We start from the raw sequence: 12,826 nt of genomic DNA, 5'->3' as shown, positions 1-12,826 counted from the left end.
AACACTGTTTCTGGCCGCCTTGTGCCCGGATTCTGCATTTTCTAGCAGTTTTCCCTACATGTTCTGTGTGATTTTAAGTCTTCTCAGAAGAGATTGAGCTAATTTTAGAGATAATCTGATTATATCAGCAAAGGAGCCAATTAGAGAAAAAAACACTTTATATTACAAAGTTTTTAACATTTATGCCAATTGTGAAGAAAAGATAGCGACGTAGTAAATGTCATAGTAAATGTACTGAATATATTTATTACTTCTCCAGCTGACACATGACCCAAGACTCAGGTGCGTCGTGGGATACGGCCTCTTAAGGTGAAGATTTGTGATTGAATCTTCCTATGATGAACAATAAATGCAGCCGCTGTCTTGTGTCATCCAGTGAAATGATGTCATTCTCATAACCATCTGTGCCGTCTATGATTACGTATTTCAGCAGGTTACGTCATACTGTCCATGGAGCCTCCAGGCAGACATGTGCCATGGGTGACCTACCCCTCGTCTAGCCAGGGGTGGTAGAATAAACTTGGTGGGACAATCACACGATCCTGCTGCTGTTAGTACCGGTGCTAATTAGAGATCATGAAGAATTATATCCAAGAAGTTAATTACAGCAGAAAACTTTCAGAAAAAAAACCCAACAAGTTTCGGAGTTAAAGACCACACTTGGGAAGTAATGTTTTCTCAAGCACAAGGCTTTGGATCTGGCTTCCCTCTCGCTTTTTGCTCTAAAAAGTGTGAGCCAAGGGAGGATGAAGCCAAAGAAAAGATTCGCTTATTACAGTTCCAGCAGCAGGACGAAAACATAATGCTGTTCCGTATGTTCCTCCTTAAGACGCTGCCAACATTATCTGTCCTAAGTAACACTTCACCAGCTGACAACTTACTGTACATAGACTCCTATCCTCAGAGCTCTGAGCCCTCATGTCTTGGTAATATACATAATGCAATCTACGGATGGTGTCCAAGATGTAAAATACAACGCCCAACAATACAAACCTCAAAATGTGGCCACAGACATTTGTTTAGTCCAATAGCGACATTCGTGGAAACTTTTAGCCACCACGTTCCATCCTATTGAGGCTACTGGAGATGATAAGACATTGCCATTGTTCCAGTGATGGTTTAAAGATGAATTATTGATCAAGGGATCAAAGCAATGCCATGGAGTTACGTGATCAGATGCTGCCTGGAGCCCAGCTAAGGGGCTGCTAATGTCATAGTTTACTAGTGAACTATGTCTACTGCCACTTCCACCCTCTTTACATTGCAGAAGAGGTTGAGATTTTATGTTGTGACTTAGGGAAGTGTAGTAGAAATACTTGGTACCGGATCATTACCGGCATCTGGGGAGGATGATATCAGTGTTTCTATCTTACATAGAGGAGATTATACTGTAGGACTAATCAGATGTAGACACAAGCAAAATCCCATCCAATGACTCACAAGTAACGTCTTCTCTGCCTGGAGAGGTTCTCTTTCCTTATTTTCTCAGATACTCCCAGACTGCGGTCATTTTCCATACCAGCCACCATATATCTTTGCAGAATTTGCGGTCCACAGACTGTAACACCAACTGTGTCCATACGTAGGACCTGTAAAGAGAAGAGTAAAAAGCTGATGTAGCACTTTCATATTCAGGACCAAATGAATATTGATTAGAAGATGCACATTCAGATAGACATTCATTTGGGCATCCAGCAAATATTCTGACCGTTACATGTTTAAAATGAATGGTCAGACATCACCTATCCTTGTGGTATTAGTATCCCTAAGGTCACAAGGGCATCTTTGCGGTCCCATGACAACCTGAATAGTGCCATATTGCCAAAGCATCACCCATACTGTGCCCAACATTAAAGGGGCTGTGCATAGTAAACATATATCCATGTATCCACAGAATGGGTTATTGTGTATGCAGTTTGCTGACTTCATTCGGACATGAGGAACATAATAAATTCTCTATTCTGTGCCAGATGGAGTCAATGGAGTGCAAGGCGGGAAAGTCTCCAAAAGTCAGGTGTATATTCTGTATTCTGAGCATTGGGGATAAACAGAAGATAGACAGCACTACTCATGTGATAAAGTTACTTATCAGCGGGTACATGAAGCCTGATGACCCTGGAGACAATCACATCAATTCAAGGAAGAAGGCAACAGCACAGCTGGATCACCCTGGACTGCGGTCACCTTCTTCCTTGAGTTGGGGATATTTTTTTTCATTTTGGTACCTAGGGTTATGCTTTTAGCTTGCAGAAATTTATTTTATATTATATATGAAATATAAATATATATATAAAACAATATATATAGTACAGACCAAAAATTTGGACGCACCTTCTTATTCAAAGAGTTTTCTGTATTTTTATGACTATATAAATTGTAGTTTTGCATTGAAGGCATCAAAACTATGAATTATCACGTGTGGAATTATAGACTTACCAAAACAGTGTAAATCTGTCTTATATTCCAGGTCCTTCTGCTGTGATCACTGCTCTGCACAGTCTGGGCTTCTATTGATGAGATACAAGAGGTAGTCACCTGGAGAGATACAAGAGGTAGTTACCTGGAGAGATACAAGAGGTAGTCACCTGGAGAGATACAAGAGGTAGTCACCTGGAGAGGTTCTCACATCACAGGTGCCCTATCAGGGGTAATAAGTGGAATTTATTGCCCTATAGAAGGGGTTGGGGCATCAGTTGTGCAGGAGTCAGGTAGATACAGGTATGTTCGTCCTACTAAAGAGACTGCTAGAACTTGTATTATGGCTAGAAAATAGCAGCTAAGAAGCGGCCATCATTACTATAAGAAATGAAGGTCAGTCTGGAAAATTGGGAAAACTTTGGAAGTGTAGCACTTGATGGTTTCTGCACTTGGGGACAAAGAGTGATGGGGGCTACACCAGATGACCCGGCCTCCACAGTGACCAGACCTGAACCCAATCCAGATGGTTTGGGGTGAGCTGGACCACAGAGTGAAGGCAAAAGGGCCAACAAGTGCTAAACATCTCTGGGATCTCCTTCAAGACTGTTGGAGACCATTTCAGGCGACTACCTCTTGGATTTCATCAAGAGAAGCCAAGAGTGTGCAAAGCAGTGACCACAGCACAAGGACCTGGAATATAAGACAGATTGTCAGGTGTCTCACACTTTTTTGTTACGTACATGTGATCATTCATAGTTTTGATGCCTTCACTGTGAAACACAAAATAAACTATTTTCCACTTAAACATGTTGCAGAGTCGGCACCTGCAACACATTATGCAGGTCACTCCATGACTTGTTAGTTGTATAATATAACATCAGCAATGCAACTACATCATACAATCTCATACTATGTCCCAATATAATGTGTATGGCGGGGGTATGCGAGACATATGAACAGCAGCTAGCATACGGCCGCCACAGAAGTGCATTGTGCAAGTGCATTGTGCATGTCCGCAGCCCCGGGTTATGCCATAAAATCCATTCACAAAAATGTACCAAAAAGTGATCAAAGTTACGTGCACCAAAATAGTACCACCGAAAAGAACAACTCAACATGTAAAAAATAAGCCCTAAACCAGCTCTGTCATCCAAAACATATTAACGTTATATTTCTGAAAAGATGGCAATACGAAATTGAGATTTTCTCTATATTAGGTTTTCTTAATGTTGTAAAAATATACCAAAAAAGACTATATAAATCACCATAATTATAGTGATCCATAAGATTATATATTATTATTTTTATGGTACGGTGTACGGCCCCCAAAAAATACAAGAAGAAAGGAAACCAGAATTTTACCATTTTCTTTCTCTACAAAGATTTGATTAAATAAAATAATAAAATCTCATCAATAAGCTAACGACCTACTAAAATGAAGTATTTGTAAAGTGCATATCATGTCGAAAAAAATAAGCCCTTATTTGTCCAAATTGCCAAAAAAATAAAGATTGTATAGCCAATAAAAAGTGACAACGCATAATGTGCTGTGAATGGCGCGACTTCCCCTCGATGCCCTGGCGTGTGCCCGTACAGCAGTCACCACCACATATGGGGGATTGTTAGACTCGGGAGGGATTGGGGATCAAACTTTGTGGGGCGTTTTGGTATTTTATCCACTGAGAATTTGTACATTTTATGAAAAACACATTCATTTAGCCAATAAAATGTAATTTCAAAATCGCATCCAATTTTGTTTTATCCCCTGTAAAACAATTAAAGAGTTCACAAACTTCATACGTTGGGGGTGTAGTTTCTATAATGGTGTAATTTATGGGGTTTTATTTTTATTTAGGCCTCTTTAAGTCACTTGAAACCTGAGCAGGTCCCTCAATAGCAGGATTTTATTTTCTTTTTGAAAAATCGTGCCTAAAGTTCAAAGCCCCATAAACATCCTACAAAAAATGTGAGAATGTGTAAAAAACTACGGAAACATAAAGTAGACACTCGGTGGATGTTATTACAGTATATACTCGAGTATAAGCCAACCCAAGTATAAGCCGAGGCCCCTAATTTTACCACAAATACCCGGGAAAACCTATTGACTCGAGTATAAGCCGAGGGTGGGAAATGCATTGGTCACAGCCTCCCCATTATATAGCCTGCCAGACCCTGCCCCATAGTATATAGCCAGCACCTGCCCCCCAGTATATAGCCAGCCCCCTGCCCATATCCCTCAGTATATAGACAGCCCCCTGCCCCAGTATATAGCCAGCCCCCTGCCCCAGTATATAGCCAGCAGCGGGGGAATCCGGAAAGGTGAGTTTAGATATATTTTTTACTCCAGTATAAGCCGAGTTTGGGTTTTATGCAAACTTGGCTTATACTCGAGTATATATGGTAAGTTTTTTTTGCTTTTATGACTATGTGTGGAAAAAATAGAACATTTTGAATTTCGAAAATCAAGAATTTTTCCAAATTTTCACCAAATATCTGATTTTCTCATAAAAAAATGCAAAACATACCACCAAAATTTTTCAACTAACATGAAGTAATCACAAGAAAAGAATTCAAAATGCCTTGTATATGTTAAAACTTCCGAAGTTATAACCACTTATAATGATACAGGGCAGATTTGAAAAAAAAACGGGCCGTGTAAGGAAGGAGAAAAGTGGCTTCAGCGTTAAGGGGTTAAGTAAAATGACTGCAGTCTGATATTACATGGCATGGGGTGGAAGGCTAGGAGCCAAGGGGATAACACACATCATATACTGACACACACTGAGGAAAGTTGTGTAGAAGTTATTGTGCACTACTAGACACTGGGGCGGATTAGTCACCCCTGTAAGTACAGAAGAGGGGAGTAAGACAGGTTTAGGTCAGATAAACTCCCTGAAATAACTTTTACAGACTTCCCCTGCTTCAGACTCATTAGGAAGTTGTGTCAGTAACCATCTGCAATAGCAATAAGAGCGTTAGACATGACCTCCTGCGCTGCTACACGCAGTAATGAGCTCAGCAGATGTCTACATAGATGCATGTGAGGGACAGAGCTACTGAAGCCACTAATACAGGTCTCCCCATCCACAAAGCTGCCAATACTCAGCGTGTTACTGGTTACAATGAGCCTGTGGCTGGGATTTTATTTCATTACCATATAACGTTATGAGGGGATAGAAGGGTCAGTTCCTGAGCCATCTGAGCCATCATGAATTTCACACCTACAAACCACAATGGGGGGGAATTAATTCATCAATGTGTCGCAGGCTTGGACAGTGCAGAGCTAGACAATAATAATTATAATAATGAATGTGTTACAGTATAAGAATACATTCACACGACCATTGGGGGACGTGTATACAGCCTCAAGCTTGTGGCTGTACATACATCCCCCATAGGCTGGCAATGGGCACACGGAGTGATACGGTGCAGCGCACTTGCAGTACCGTACCGCTCCATACACAGGGAAAAGATGTCCTATCTTTCCCTGTGTTGCGTCGCCGTGGATCGCTATGGAGAGGGGAGGGGTCACCACTCCTCCTCTCCATCACAACGAACCTATGCCCACCATACGTTTGTATAATGTAGCTGCTTTTTGGAGGTCTAAACTGTGGGCCACAATTTGGCACATGGACACTACAGTGTGGATAGGGTATAAGTGTTGTGAGACGACCTCTATAAAGTACATATTGACTGGTATGGGATATTATGTGCTTTACCTTTAAGAAGTGGAATAACTGGGAACATGTTTGCTGCATGACATCAGTAACATCTGTATATTCTCTCCATGTGATGACATATGGAATAGCACAGATCCTCCGCATGAGAAATGTTTACAGCAGAGGGGAGTGAACCGAGCGCCACATTGTCCAGAAGGAGATGATGACACGTAGTAAGAGGGCACACACACGTATTAATGCATATAGTACCCCAGTACCAGGGGTAAGAGGACACATACACGTATTAATGCATATAGTACCCCACTACCAGGGGTAAGAGGACACACACACGTATTAATGCATATAGTACCCCACTACCAGGGGTAAGAGGACACACACACGTATTAATGCATATAGTACCCCACTACCAGGGGTAAGAGGACACACACACGTATTAATGCATATAGTACCCCACTACCAGGGGTAAGAGGACACACACACGTATTAATGCATATAGTACCCCACTACCAGGGGTAAGAGGACACACACACATATTAATGCATATAGTACCCCACTACCAGGGGTAAGAGGACACACACACGTATTAATGCATATAGTACCCCACTACCAGGGGTAAGAGGACACATACACGTATTAATGCATATAGTACCCCACTACCAGGGGTAAGAGGACACACACACGTATTAATGCATATAGTACCCCACTACCAGGGGTAAGAGGACATACACACGTATTAATGCATATAGTACCCCACTACCAGGGGTAAGAGGACACACACACGTATTAATGCATATAGTACCCCACTACCAGGGGTAAGAGGGCACACACACGTATTAATGCATATAGTACCCCAGTACCAGGGGTAAGAGGACACATACACGTATTAATGCATATAGTACCCCACTACCAGGGGTAAGAGGACACACACACGTATTAATGCATATAGTACCCCACTACCAGGGGTAAGAGGACACACACACGTATTAATGCATATAGTACCCCACTACCAGGGGTAAGAGGACACACACACGTATTAATGCATATAGTACCCCACTACCAGGGGTAAGAGGACACACACACGTATTAATGCATATAGTACCCCACTACCAGGGGTAAGAGGACACACACACATATTAATGCATATAGTACCCCACTACCAGGGGTAAGAGGGCACACACACGTATTAATGCATATAGTACCCCACTACCAGGGGTAAGAGGACACACACACGTATTAATGCATATAGTACCCCACTACCAGGGGTAAGAGGACATACACACGTATTAATGCATATAGTACCCCACTACCAGGGGTAAGAGGACACATACACGTATTAATGCATATAGTACCCCACTACCAGGGGTAAGAGGGCACACACACGTATTAATGCATATAGTACCCCACTACCAGGGGTAAGAGGACACACACACGTATTAATGCATATAGTACCCCACTACCAGGGGTAAGAGGACACATACACGTATTAATGCATATAGTACCCCACTACCAGGGGTAAGAGGACACACACACGTATTAATGCATATAGTACCCCACTACCAGGGGTAAGAGGACACATACACGTATTAATGCATATAGTACCCCACTACCAGAGGTAAGAGGGCACACACACGTATTAATGCATATAGTATCCCACTACCAGGGGTAAGAGGACACATACACGTATTAATGCATATAGTACCCCCCTACCAGGGGTAAGAGGACACACACACGTATTAATGCATATAGTACCCCACTACCAGGGGTAAGAGGGCACACACACGTATTAATGCATATAGTATCCCACTACCAGGGGTAAGAGGACACACACACGTATTAATGCATATAGTACCCCACTACCAGGGGTAAGAGGACACACACACGTATTAATGCATATAGTACCCCACTACCAGGGGTAAGAGGGCACACACACGTATTAATGCATATAGTACCCCACTACCAGGGGTAAGAGGACACACACACGTATTAATGCATATAGTACCCCACTACCAGGGGTAAGAGGACACACACACGTATTAATGCATATAGTACCCCACTACCAGGGGTAAGAGGACACACACACGTATTAATGCATATAGTACCCCACTACCAGGGGTAAGAGGACACACACACGTATTAATGCATATAGTACCCCACTACCAGGGGTAAGAGGACACATACACGTATTAATGCATATAGTACCCCACTACCAGGGGTAAGAGGACACACACACGTATTAATGCATATAGTATCCCACTACCAGGGGTAAGAGGACACACACACGTATTAATGCATATAGTACCCCACTACCAGGGGTAAGAGGACACACACACGTATTAATGCATATAGTACCCCACTACCAGGGGTAAGAGGACACATACACATATTAATGCATATAGTACCCCACTACCAGGGGTAAGAGGACACACACACGTATTAATGCATATAGTACCCCACTACCAGGGGTAAGAGGGCACACACACGTATTAATGCATATAGTACCCCACTACCAGGGGTAAGAGGACACATACACGTATTAATGCATATAGTACCCCACTACCAGGGGTAAGAGGACACATACACGTATTAATGCATATAGTACCCCACTACCAGGGGTAAGAGGACACACACACGTATTAATGCATATAGTACCCCACTACCAGGGGTAAGAGGACACATACACATATTAATGCATATAGTACCCCACTACCAGGGGTAAGAGGACACACACACGTATTAATGCATATAGTACCCCACTACCAGGGGTAAGAGGGCACACACACGTATTAATGCATATAGTATCCCACTACCAGGGGTAAGAGGACACACACACGTATTAATGCATATAGTACCCCACTACCAGGGGTAAGAGGACACACACACGTATTAATGCATATAGTACCCCACTACCAGGGGTAAGAGGGCACACACACGTATTAATGCATATAGTACCCCACTACCAGGGGTAAGAGGACACACACACGTATTAATGCATATAGTACCCCACTACCAGGGGTAAGAGGACACACACACGTATTAATGCATATAGTACCCCACTACCAGGGGTAAGAGGACACACACACGTATTAATGCATATAGTACCCCACTACCAGGGGTAAGAGGACACACACACGTATTAATGCATATAGTACCCCACTACCAGGGGTAAGAGGACACATACACGTATTAATGCATATAGTACCCCACTACCAGGGGTAAGAGGACACACACACGTATTAATGCATATAGTACCCCACTACCAGGGGTAAGAGGACATACACACGTATTAATGCATATAGTACCCCACTACCAGGGGTAAGAGGACACACACACGTATTAATGCATATAGTACCCCACTACCAGGGGTAAGAGGACACATACACGTATTAATGCATATAGTACCCCACTACCAGGGGTAAGAGGACACACACACGTATTAATGCATATAGTACCCCACTACCAGGGGTAAGAGGACACATACACATATTAATGCATATAGTACCCCACTACCAGGGGTAAGAGGACACACACACGTATTAATGCATATAGTACCCCACTACCAGGGGTAAGAGGACACATACACGTATTAATGCATATAGTACCCCACTACCAGGGGTAAGAGGACACACACACGTATTAATGCATATAGTACCCCACTACCAGGGGTAAGAGGACACACACACGTATTAATGCATATAGTACCCCACTACCAGGGGTAAGAGGACACACACACGTATTAATGCATATAGTACCCCACTACCAGGGGTAAGAGGACACACACACGTATTAATGCATATAGTACCCCACTACCAGGGGTAAGAGGACACACACACGTATTAATGCATATAGTACCCCACTACCAGGGGTAAGAGGACACACACACGTATTAATGCATATAGTACCCCACTACCAGGGGTAAGAGGACACACACACGTATTAATGCATATAGTACCCCACTACCAGGGGTAAGAGGACACACACACGTATTAATGCATATAGTACCCCACTACCAGGGGTAAGAGGACATAAACACGTATTAATGCATATAGTACCCCACTACCAGGGGTAAGAGGACACACACACGTATTAATGCATATAGTACCCCACTACCAGGGGTAAGAGGGCACACACACGTATTAATGCATATAGTACCCCACTACCAGGGGTAAGAGGACACACACACGTATTAATGCATATAGTACCCCACTACCAGGGGTAAGAGGACATACACACGTATTAATGCATATAGTACCCCACTACCAGGGGTAAGAGGGCACACACACGTATTAATGCATATAGTACCCCACTACCAGGGGTAAGAGGACACACACACGTATTAATGCATATAGTACCCCACTACCAGGGGTAAGAGGACATACACACGTATTAATGCATATAGTACCCCACTACCAGGGGTAAGAGGACACATACACGTATTAATGCATATAGTACCCCACTACCAGGGGTAAGAGGACATACACACGTATTAATGCATATAGTACCCCACTACCAGGGGTAAGAGGGCACACACACGTATTAATGCATATAGTACCCCACTACCAGGGGTAAGAGGACACACACGTATTAATGCATATAGTACCCCACTACCAGGGGTAAGAGGACACACACACATATTAATGCATATAGTACCCCACTACCAGGGGTAAGAGGACACACACACGTATTAATGCATATAGTACCCCACTACCAGGGGTAAGAGGACACACACACGTATTAATGCATATAGTACCCCACTACCAGGGGTAAGAGGACACACACACGTATTAATGCATATAGTACCCCACTACCAGGGGTAAGAGGACACACACACGTATTAATGCATATAGTACCCCACTACCAGGGGTAAGAGGACACACACACGTATTAATGCATATAGTACCCCACTACCAGGGGTAAGAGGACATACACACGTATTAATGCATATAGTACCCCACTACCAGGGGTAAGAGGACACATACACGTATTAATGCATATAGTACCCCACTACCAGGGGTAAGAGGGCACACACACGTATTAATGCATATAGTACCCCACTACCAGGGGTAAGAGGACACATACACGTATTAATGCATATAGTACCCCACTACCAGAGGTAAGAGGACATACACACGTATTAATGCATATAGTACCCCACTACCAGGGGTAAGAGGACACATACACGTATTAATGCATATAGTACCCCACTACCAGGGGTAAGAGGGCACACACACGTATTAATGCATATAGTACCCCACTACCAGGGGTAAGAGGACACATACACGTATTAATGCATATAGTACCCCACTACCAGAGGTAAGAGGGCACACACACGTATTAATGCATATAGTATCCCACTACCAGGGGTAAGAGGACACATACACGTATTAATGCATATAGTACCCCCCTACCAGGGGTAAGAGGACACACACACGTATTAATGCATATAGTACCCCACTACCAGGGGTAAGAGGGCACACACACGTATTAATGCATATAGTATCCCACTACCAGGGGTAAGAGGACACACACACGTATTAATGCATATAGTACCCCACTACCAGGGGTAAGAGGACACACACACGTATTAATGCATATAGTACCCCACTACCAGGGGTAAGAGGGCACACACACGTATTAATGCATATAGTACCCCACTACCAGGGGTAAGAGGACACAAACACGTATTAATGCATATAGTACCCCACTACCAGGGGTAAGAGGACACACACACGTATTAATGCATATAGTACCCCACTACCAGGGGTAAGAGGACACATACACGTATTAATGCATATAGTACCCCACTACCAGGGGTAAGAGGACACATACACGTATTAATGCATATAGTACCCCACTACCAGGGGTAAGAGGACACATACACGTATTAATGCATATAGTACCCCACTACCAGGGGTAAGAGGACACACACGTATTAATGCATATAGTACCCCACTACCAGGGGTAAGAGGACACATACACGTATTAATGCATATAGTACCCCACTACCAGGGGTAAGAGGACACACACGTATTAATGCATATAGTACCCCACTACCAGGGGTAAGAGGACACACACACATATTAATGCATATAGTACCCCACTACCAGGGGTAAGAGGACACACACACGTATTAATGCATATAGTACCCCACTACCAGGGGTAAGAGGACACACACACGTATTAATGCATATAGTACCCCACTACCAGGGGTAAGAGGACACACACACGTATTAATGCATATAGTACCCCACTACCAGGGGTAAGAGGACACATACACGTATTAATGCATATAGTACCCCACTACCAGGGGTAAGAGGACACATACACGTATTAATGCATATAGTACCCCACTACCAGGGGTAAGAGGACACATACACGTATTAATGCATATAGTACCCCACTACCAGGGGTAAGAGGACACATACACGTATTAATGCATATAGTACCCCACTACCAGGGGTAAGAGGACACATACACGTATTAATGCATATAGTACCCCACTACCAGGGGTAAGAGGACACACACACGTATTAATGCATATAGTACCCCACTACCAGGGGTAAGAGGACACATACACGTATTAATGCATATAGTATCCCACTACCAGGGGTAAGAGGACACATACACGTATTAATGCATATAGTACCCCCCTACCAGGGGTAAGAGGACACACACACGTATTAATGCATATAGTACCCCACTACCAGGGGTAAGAGGGCACACACACGTAT

At 43.3% G+C, this 12,826-nt stretch overlaps 1 protein-coding gene across 4 annotated transcripts in view; it reads right to left on the bottom strand.

Moving 5' to 3' along the window:
* LOC140078023 (collagen alpha-1(V) chain-like) overlaps positions 1–12,826 on the bottom strand; it is a 347,730-nt gene that overhangs the window by 309,358 nt on the left and 25,546 nt on the right. For all 4 annotated transcript variants that reach the window (XM_072125797.1, XM_072125796.1, XM_072125798.1 and 1 more), the window contains one exon: positions 1,441–1,589. The gene's annotated coding sequence lies outside the window, so the exon portion shown is untranslated. The remainder of the gene's footprint in view (positions 1–1,440; positions 1,590–12,826) is intronic.

This window comes from Engystomops pustulosus, chromosome 9 (genome assembly GCF_040894005.1).
Source record: "Engystomops pustulosus chromosome 9, aEngPut4.maternal, whole genome shotgun sequence".
Classification (NCBI taxonomy): Eukaryota; Metazoa; Chordata; class Amphibia; order Anura; family Leptodactylidae; genus Engystomops; species Engystomops pustulosus.
The sequence above is the reverse complement of the archived record's forward strand: the minus strand, read 5'-3'. Positions and strand labels throughout refer to the sequence as shown.